This window comes from Podarcis cretensis, assembly GCF_951804945.1.
Source record: "Podarcis cretensis genome assembly, chromosome: 3".
NCBI classification, from domain to species: Eukaryota; Metazoa; Chordata; class Lepidosauria; order Squamata; family Lacertidae; genus Podarcis; species Podarcis cretensis.
Window position 1 is genome coordinate 8,003,823 of NC_137172.1, and position 8,711 is coordinate 8,012,533.

An 8,711-nucleotide genomic window follows, 5' to 3' on the forward strand; every position below is an offset into this window, starting at 1 on the left:
ATAACAACTTGTTTTGCGATTAGTACAGAGGGCTCACTGTACTAATCTTCATGCACTCTTCAGTTCAGTTCATTAGTTTTAGCAATGGACCATAGCAGCCAGAAAGTGGAAAGAAAATACAGGCAATTAATTTTTTTAAAAAAAGACATTGAAAACAATAAAAATCATGTTTACATCTGGCTGGACTCTGAATGTACAAGTTAGTGTATTTTACTTCTTTTTGATGCTCCAAGAATTGAGGAGCAGTGGACCAAAACTTTCCTGCTATCACAACCTTTACTTTGGTAATCTTAAATCAGAGGGCTGACGTGTAAGTGCCATTTGCAGACCTATAAATATGTGAGCATGCATTCTTTTTGATGACACATGAAATCGAGAACACTCTTGGTCTCCCTTCCTTGGTTTCCAACTTGGCATTCCCAGTCAAACTTCAGCAATGCAGATCAGCATCTTTTACATCATTGCCCTTTCAGGGATGCTCTTAGCTTCTCCAGGTAAGGCATAGATCAAAATCGGAATATTCAGACATAATGTGAAAATTGGGGTTCGTTAACTAGCATGGCTTTCTCCTCCATTTCTGCTGAAGACTTTCCCCTCAAGATTAAGATGAAGACTACATGCCCTCGTCTACCTTGCTCTCTCCTCCTCCTTTTCTAGATATCTCTCATTCTGTCTTCACACACCTCTCCTCTCACTCCTTCATTCTTGTTTCAGTTGAGCAATTGCTGCTGTCCTCCTTGGACTCTTCCACCTGCCCATCATCCTGTCTTGCTCAAGCCATCTCTTTACCATGCTGCCTACTCTCGCTTATAAGAGTGTGTGTAGATGAGTTTGAGAGGTGGATTTCTAAAATAATGGGTTTCTTGTTCCTCTAACACTGATAGACATCTAACTTTGAACACCATACAAAATGCAAAGTGGGATGGGCTGGTGAATATGTATCCACAGAAAACTCAGGGGAGAAAATATCTCAGTACTGTACAAGCAAAAGGAAGGAGTGTGGAATGGAGAGGTGAACCCTTCTTTGGAAGAGAGGAAGCATTAGCAGAATAATATATGACCCCCTTCCCTTGTGATGAATTAATCTGTGGGTGTTTGGTTTCTCTGATTTCTCCTGCTTGCATTTCTGCACCAGTCTCTGATTATTATTTTTTAAAAAAAGATTCCACACAAAGCTATGAACATACATTTGTGTGCATTTTCACTTAACATACAAATTTCTGTTCATCCTAAGCCCCCTATTATGTGTTTTCGCAAGCAATGCATTGTCACCAGAAAGTACACAACGCTAACCAAAGGGCAATGCATGCTGAACTTCAGTACAGTGGTACCTCAGGTTACATAAGCTTCAGGTTACATATGTTTCAGGTTTCAGACTCTGCTAACCCGGAAATAGTAGCTCGGGTTAAGAACTTTGCTTCAGGATGAGAACAGAAATTGTGCTCTGGCGGCACGGCAGCAGCAGGAGGCCCCATTAGCTTAAGTGGTACTTCAGGTTAAGAACAGTTTCAGGTTAAGAACGGACCTCCGGAACGAATTAAGTACTTAAGCCGAGGTACCAATGCATTATTATTAGAGGGTTAAAGGGTAATCCGTTCCATTCCAAAGCAGCAGCAGCAGGTTGCGATCTATAATTATCAAGTAAGAATGAGTGAATCCCTTAATCAAACAATGTTCCCTTTCTCTAGGATCTGCAGCTTGGCCAAAGAAAGCAGAAACTAGTGAAGATTGCAATAATGCTGAAGGATTTTGCACTGATGAGCCTAAATGCAACACACCTCAACCGGACCTAGGAACATGTGGTAATGGAACATTATGCTGTACAGCGTAAGATTAATATTTTATCTATGAACTCTAATGGAACATGTATTTCAGCTTCCATGTCTCTGTTCCTCATGTTATGATCTGATGGCATGCTCTCAGAAGTCACTCCTCAACTTGGAACGAGAAGGATTTGGCTGTACCATCTATCAAATATGTTTGGTGACATTTTAATATATTTATTTGTGGTTATATGCCACTGTTCATCCACATAGGTCAAGAGGGCGTTTGTGGGTCTCCCCTTACCCCTTTATTTAATAAATTAACATAGTTGGCGATAAAAAGCCAGAACAACCACGTACTGTTTAATCAAAGGATCCATTTGTTTGTTTGATTGAACAGGAGTCTTATATGGCTTTATCATTGATAATTTCTAAGAAGTTTACATCCCATATAAAGTCAAACATTAAAAGCAAAGTTAATCTTAGGTTGCCATATTTCAAAATGTGAAAATTCAGACAGAGTTGTTGAGTTTTTCTCTCTTTTTTGAGGGGAGTTCTTGAGCTGCTTTTTGGCTGACAGAAAAATTATTAAGGTTTTTCTTTGGGGAGGATTTTTTTTTTAAAAAAAGGAGTTGTGGAGGTTTTAAATGAATTTTCAGCCCCCCCCCCCAATAGTGCATGGAACAAAATTGGGCAAAAGTGCATCCGTCTCCAACCTGGTGCCCTCCATACATTATGGACTACAAGTCCCAGCATCCCTATCTGCTCTGATGGGGAAACAAAATAAAAACATTCCTTCCAGTAGCACCTTACAGACCAACTAAGTTTGCTATTAGTAGGAGCTTTCGTGTGCATGCACGATCGGGGTTGATGGGTCTTAAAGCCCAAGACCACAAACATATGATTCAATGTTCTGAAAAAGAAGAAGAAGAAGTAGAAAAAAAATAAGAAGACTTATTTATATCACAATCCTTGGAATGGAAATTATTCCAAGGTACCTTGCATGTAACACTAAACTACATTTTTTGGAGCACACACACTGTATCGAGGTCAGGGGTGAGGGAAGTATTCAGTCTGAGGGCCCCAATCCAGTGGCGGGTGTGCTGTGTTGTTTTTCATCCCCCCCCCCGTGCATTATAAAAGTCAGATTTAGTGCTGCATATTAGTTGGATGTTCATTTAAATTTGCTTATATAAATTTTCATTTGAGAAATTGTCAAAATTAATAATCTACAGGTCATTGGCATTTTTGTGACATGAAAGTTTGTTGCTTATGGAGTTCCCCCCATATGTTTGTGTGTGTGTGTGTGTGTTTGTGTGTGTGTGTGTGTGTGTGTGTACTGTCTCTGTGTTAACACATAAACCCGGTAAACACAGAATATATGTTTTTCTTTCTGCAGATTTAATTAAGGGTAAGGTGGAGAGCAACTTTTGCTTATTTCAGCAACTGATATTACCCAGATGAATAGATTGATCTGCTGTTGTTCGGCTTCCAGAAAATACTTCAATGGAATTGAATTTTTTGAAACATCAACAACAACCCTGTATACTATTTTGAATAAAATGTAATATGTTGCTGGAAAATGTGTGTGGGCTTGTGTTCTTGTGAGATGTGAATCCACTCTTGCGGAGGATTTGCAAACTTCCAGAAAGCTTTTTATTTGTAAAGTTAAGAAAACCATCAGGTCCTCCATGTTGGTTTTCTATGGGTATACCAAAAATTCTGAACATGTTTTCTGCAAAGACTCCCCATTTCTAGCAAAGTGGTTTAAATACCATTTGGCTATCAGATGACCGAAAGCCACCACTTCATCAATATTAACACATTTCTCTGAAGTATTATGAAAAATGTCTCAATGGGGTGCCTTCATTGACAGGGCAACAGACTGTCCCTGTTGATAATAGGCAATCCTTGATTAGTGGGTTTGGTGAAGAGGCTCAACCGATACCTATTATGGATGGTATATGAGTGGATTTCTTCTTTGGGGCCTTTGAGGTTCCTTAGAATTCCCCGATTCTGCTGGAGATGCTACCCACGAATCTTGGATGGATGGGAAGAGCCTGAAAGGAGGTACAGAACTGCCCTTAGAAGAGGCCATCTATTTAGCTGGCTTGTAAGTATATATAACAAAGACACTAGCTCACTTACTTCCTGTAACATAATCCAGGTGGCTAGGAGCCCAACATTCAGGTTGTAAATGTGGTTCATCACCCAGCCTTTCCCTTTAATGTGAATTTGGGTTTTGCATGACTCACCCCTCCACCCTTGAGAGGTCGGAGGGCTGTGTACAGGTTACAAGCTTTGACTGGTACTTGTTTATATGAAAATTTGCTATGAAAAGCTACCCTATCTGTGTTAAACCTGCTCTGCATTCTAGTTCCAACTCCAGTAGTTATTCAGGACCAAATTATATCTCTTAAGAACAAAGTTGTGCTTTCCCCATTTGCATTCATTAATATGGGTTTTGGTGGCGCCTGCCCTGTGGAATGCTTCCCATCAGATGTCAAGGAAATAAACAACTTTCTGACTTCTAGAAGACATCTGAGGACCGCCCGGTTTAGGGAAGTTTTAATGTTTGATGTTTTATTGTGTTTTTAATATTCTGTTGGGAGCCGCACAGAGTGCTGGGGAGACCCAGTCAGATGGTATAAATTATTATTATTATTATTATTATTATTATTATTATTATTATTATTACCATAATTTTTAATATTTATAATTAGATGCCAATGGTGAAACAGCATTCCCCACCACCCAAACACACATGAAGATTATCCCTGACAAATTTCAGTAATTACAACTTCTTTGTCTTCTCAGAGACTTAAGGTCAGGAGTCCAGTCCCAGCCTTGATAACACAGAGCCTCTGAATACCACTTGTGGGTGAGGCACACTCCTGTGGTTATGTCTTATTGGTGGGCTTCCCATGGGCATCTGGCTGGCCACTGTCAGAACAGGATCTTGGATGAACCTTTGGTCTCATCCAACAAGGCTCTCCTTTTGAGAGCCAGTGTGGTGTAGTGGTTAAGAGCGGAAGACTCGTAATATGGTGAACCGGGTTCACATCTCCGCTTCTCCACATGCAGCTGCTGGGTGACCTTGGGCTAGTCACACTTCTTTGAAGTCTCTTAGCTCCACTCACCTCACAGAGTGTTTGTTGTGGGGGAGGAAGGGAAAGGAGAATGTTGGCCACTTTGGGACTCCTTCGGGTAGTGATAAAGCAGGATATCAAATCCAAACTCTTCTTTGTCTCCTTTTGCTCACATCTTCTTGCCAGTCATGGGAGCAGTGGTGCCAGAAAACCTGAGGACTGCCTTATCAACTGAAAGTGCACATCACACTAATCCAGATATTTTGCCCAGTTGGAGTGTCCCCCTTAGTTCTAAATGTGGCCTTATTCTTTAAAATAACAACAACAACAAGGAAACCTTGTTTTAAGACAAAGAGACTCAAAGTGCTCACCATACTAATTTGTACATCCTCTTCAGTTCCTTAGTTTTAGCCATGAACTATAGCAGGAGGAAACAGGAAGCAAAATACAGGCAATTTAATAAAAACACAGAAAACAATAAAATTACTGTCTTCAGCTGACTGGACTATCAATGTACAAGTTAGTGTATTTTACTTCTTTTTGGTGCACCGGGACTTCATGAGGCGTACAGGACTTCCAGCTATCGCATCCAGTACTTTTAGGACACCAAATCCTAGGGCTGACGTGTAAGTGCTGTTTGCAGACTTATAAATACGTGAACATGCAATCTTTTGGAAGACAGAGGAAATCGCGAGCACTCTTGGTCTCCCTTCTTTGGTTTCCAGCTTGGCATTCCCAGTCAAACTTCAGCAATGCAGATCAGCATCTTTTACATCATTGCTCTTTCAGCGATGCTCTTAGCTTCTCCAGGTAAGCCATACATCAAAATCAGAATGCTCAGACATAATGTGAAAATTGGGATTCGTTAACTAGCATGGCTTTCTCCTCCACTTCTGCTAAAGACTTTTCCTTCAAAGCTAATATGAAAGCCATATGGCTTGAACTATGATGCTCCCTCTCCTCTCTCTTTCTAAACCCCTCTCTCTCTCTCCTTCTGCACCTACTCTCAACACTTCCCCCCTTCATTCTTCTTTCCCTTGATCTATGCTGTCGCCCTTCTCAGACTGTGCTCCATCATCCAATCCTGTTTACACCATCTCTTTGCTATGCTGCATTTTCCAGATATATGATGGTGTGTGTAAATGTGTTTTGAACATGAGAGTAGGATTTCTAATATAAAAGATTGTCTGACATTCATAAATATTTGCCTTTTACTGCCATATGAAGTGCAAAGTCTGATGTGTCCAAATAAAGTTCATTGGGGGAAAATATTGAAGAACAAGCAAGGTCAATCAGGAAAAGGGTTTGTCCAGGAAGGGTGTGACCTGTGAGAGCCCTGAAATAACAGAGACAAGACACCAGACATTGGTTTAAAGCAGGCCAAAACTTTATTGACTGCAGTAGGCAAGGCAGGGTTGACATGGCAGTAGGGCAAGGTTCAGCTCTTCATCCCACTAGCACTTACTGATGGGGTACAAGCTGTTGGGAAGTACTAAGCCCCTTCCCTGGAAGTCACGCAGCATTGAAACCTTGAATACTGCAAGCCAAGCACCCGAGCCAAGTGAGGATTTCAGACCAGAAAACTGGGAGAGTCAGAAAGGATAGAGGAGGAACTGGAGAAGGAAGAGTGGGAGAAGGAAAGCTGCCGTGGCCAAGGAGGCAGGAAAGTGAGGGCAGCACCCAGAGGCAAATCTGCTACCCCTTCCAGATTGCCACTTGAGGCAACTGCTTCTCCAGAGGATTGCCCTTGTTCACTGGAGGAAACATGTAATCCATTACGTTCCAGTGTCACTCCCGAAATGGAAAGCTCAGTGCAGACATAGTAACACCTACCTTAAGAAAACTGAATTGAAATCATCTGAAAATTCAAAATGTGAATACATGTTGATCTCTGGTATTTTTATGAGATGGTTAAAAGTAGTCCACTGCAGCTCAAAGAAGCAGCTGCAATGGTGGGTGATAATGGGGTCAGGAATGTCAGAATGTGGAAATGCCTTCATAAAATAAAATAAAATCTCTCTATCTAGGATTTGTCCATGCAGGGGGTACTCGTACATGCTTCGAGGTTGGTGGGAAATGCAAGTCTAAATGCGAGAAGGTCGTGAGTGATGCAACTTGTCTTACAGGCGTGCCATGCTGTGCACCGTAAGTTCTCTTCCTAGTTCTTCCATGGAACTCAAATGGAACATGTTTCTTAAAGCATTGATAAAATAAAACGCTTAAAGAAATTAGTCTCGAAATTTAGACTTCTTTATAAAGGGCTGACTTCAGGTATCTTCTCAAGGTTGTATAGTTACTTATCTCCTTGACTTGTGGGTTACATAACCCCATACCCTCCAATGAAAATAGAGACATCCTACAATGCCATCCAACATGTCTCCAATGAAAATAGCGATGTCCTCAGAAAAAGTGGGACATTGCTGCATCAAATCTGAAACAGGGAAAGCTTCTGTGAATCTGGGACTGTCCCTGGAAAATAGGGACACATGGAGGGTCTGCAGTACATTGAGGCCATGTTTAGTGAGATGCTTTTAAAAAACCAAGAGCCATATTTCCTTTTGAGCATCCTTCCAAGGGCCCCATCCCATTGGTGGATGGAGTCAGAGACAAATGTGGGTGTGGCAACAAGAATAATTCTGACTTTTGTATGTGTACATACATCTCCCTGTCTTCCTTCTGTCTTGCCAAATGCAAGATGGTTCTTTTAAGATTAGATTCAGAATCAATACAAACGTAAGTGGTTGAGAAGATTACAGATTTTATTCCAAACAGCAAGCAGTATATACATTACCAAGCACGCACTGCAATCAGCCACTGGGAAGCCCTGTGGCGAAGTGGCAAAGTTACCCCCAGCCTACGCAGAGCTCTCAATTGGCATGCTAAGAAACTAGGTACCGTATTTTCCGCTCTATAAGACGCACCAGACCACAAGACGCACCTAGTTGTTGGAGGAGGAAAACATGAAAAAAAATATTCTGAATCTCAGAAGCCAGAACAGCAAGAGGGATTGCTGCGCAGTGAAAGCAGCAATCCCTCTTGCTGTTCTGGCTTCTGGGATAGCTGCGCAGCCTGCATTCGCTCCATAAGATGCACACACATTTCCCCTTACTTTTTAGGAGGGAAAAAGTGAGTCTTATAGAGCAAAAAATATGGTATTTTATAGATGCTGTGCCCTGTTAGGATAATACAGGCTCAACTACGAGCGATTCTACATCCAAAGACAAAAATGCCAGGCTATACATCAAAGGCTTTGCTGACCAGTGTCACCAACACATCAAAATACCTTTTCACAAGGGATATTGAAAGCAATAAAACGCAGAAGCCAGAGTCAGGAAGGGAGCAGAGGCAGAAAAGTTGACCATGCCAAATCACTATCTCCTCGAAGTACAATAATCTTCTGCGATAATTATCCCATACACCTTCCAAGTAAGAGGAAGGGATTATTTCAATGACACATTCCTGGCAGGCAAAGTAGAGCCAGTATTTTGTGTGACTTTGAGAGAGAATGTGTAGCTCGGGCTGTCAAGGGTCAGATGGGGAGGCCTGGAAGGCCACATTGAGACACTGGCTTTGAGTTTCTCCCCCCACTCTGGTTCAGTCTACAGAAATGTTTGCGTGTCTGTGTGCTCTCTCTGTTAACACATAAACCTGTGAATCACTAAAGAAATCTCTTTCCTTTATTCAGAACTCCTTAAGATTAAAATGGAAAGAAACACCTGCTTCTTTCAGCAAAGGATATAACCCAAAGAATGAGATTGACGTGCTGCTGATTTGGCCTGCGGAAATACTTCCATGATGTAGGAATTTTGAGAAAATTTGTGTACTATTATGAATAAATATTTGATATGTTGCTGGGAAA

General features: G+C 41.4%; 1 long non-coding RNA gene across 2 annotated transcripts; it reads left to right on the plus strand.

Moving 5' to 3' along the window:
• The first annotated feature begins 352 nt into the window (after positions 1-352).
• Positions 353-8,711, plus strand: LOC307212057. Of its 2 annotated transcripts, none has more exons than XR_013836780.1 (3): positions 353-494; positions 6,880-6,997; positions 8,538-8,711. It is a non-coding gene; the product is annotated as an uncharacterized lncRNA (long non-coding RNA). The 2 variants fall into 2 exon arrangements; XR_013836781.1 differs by lacking the exon at positions 353-494 and adding an exon at positions 5,530-5,662.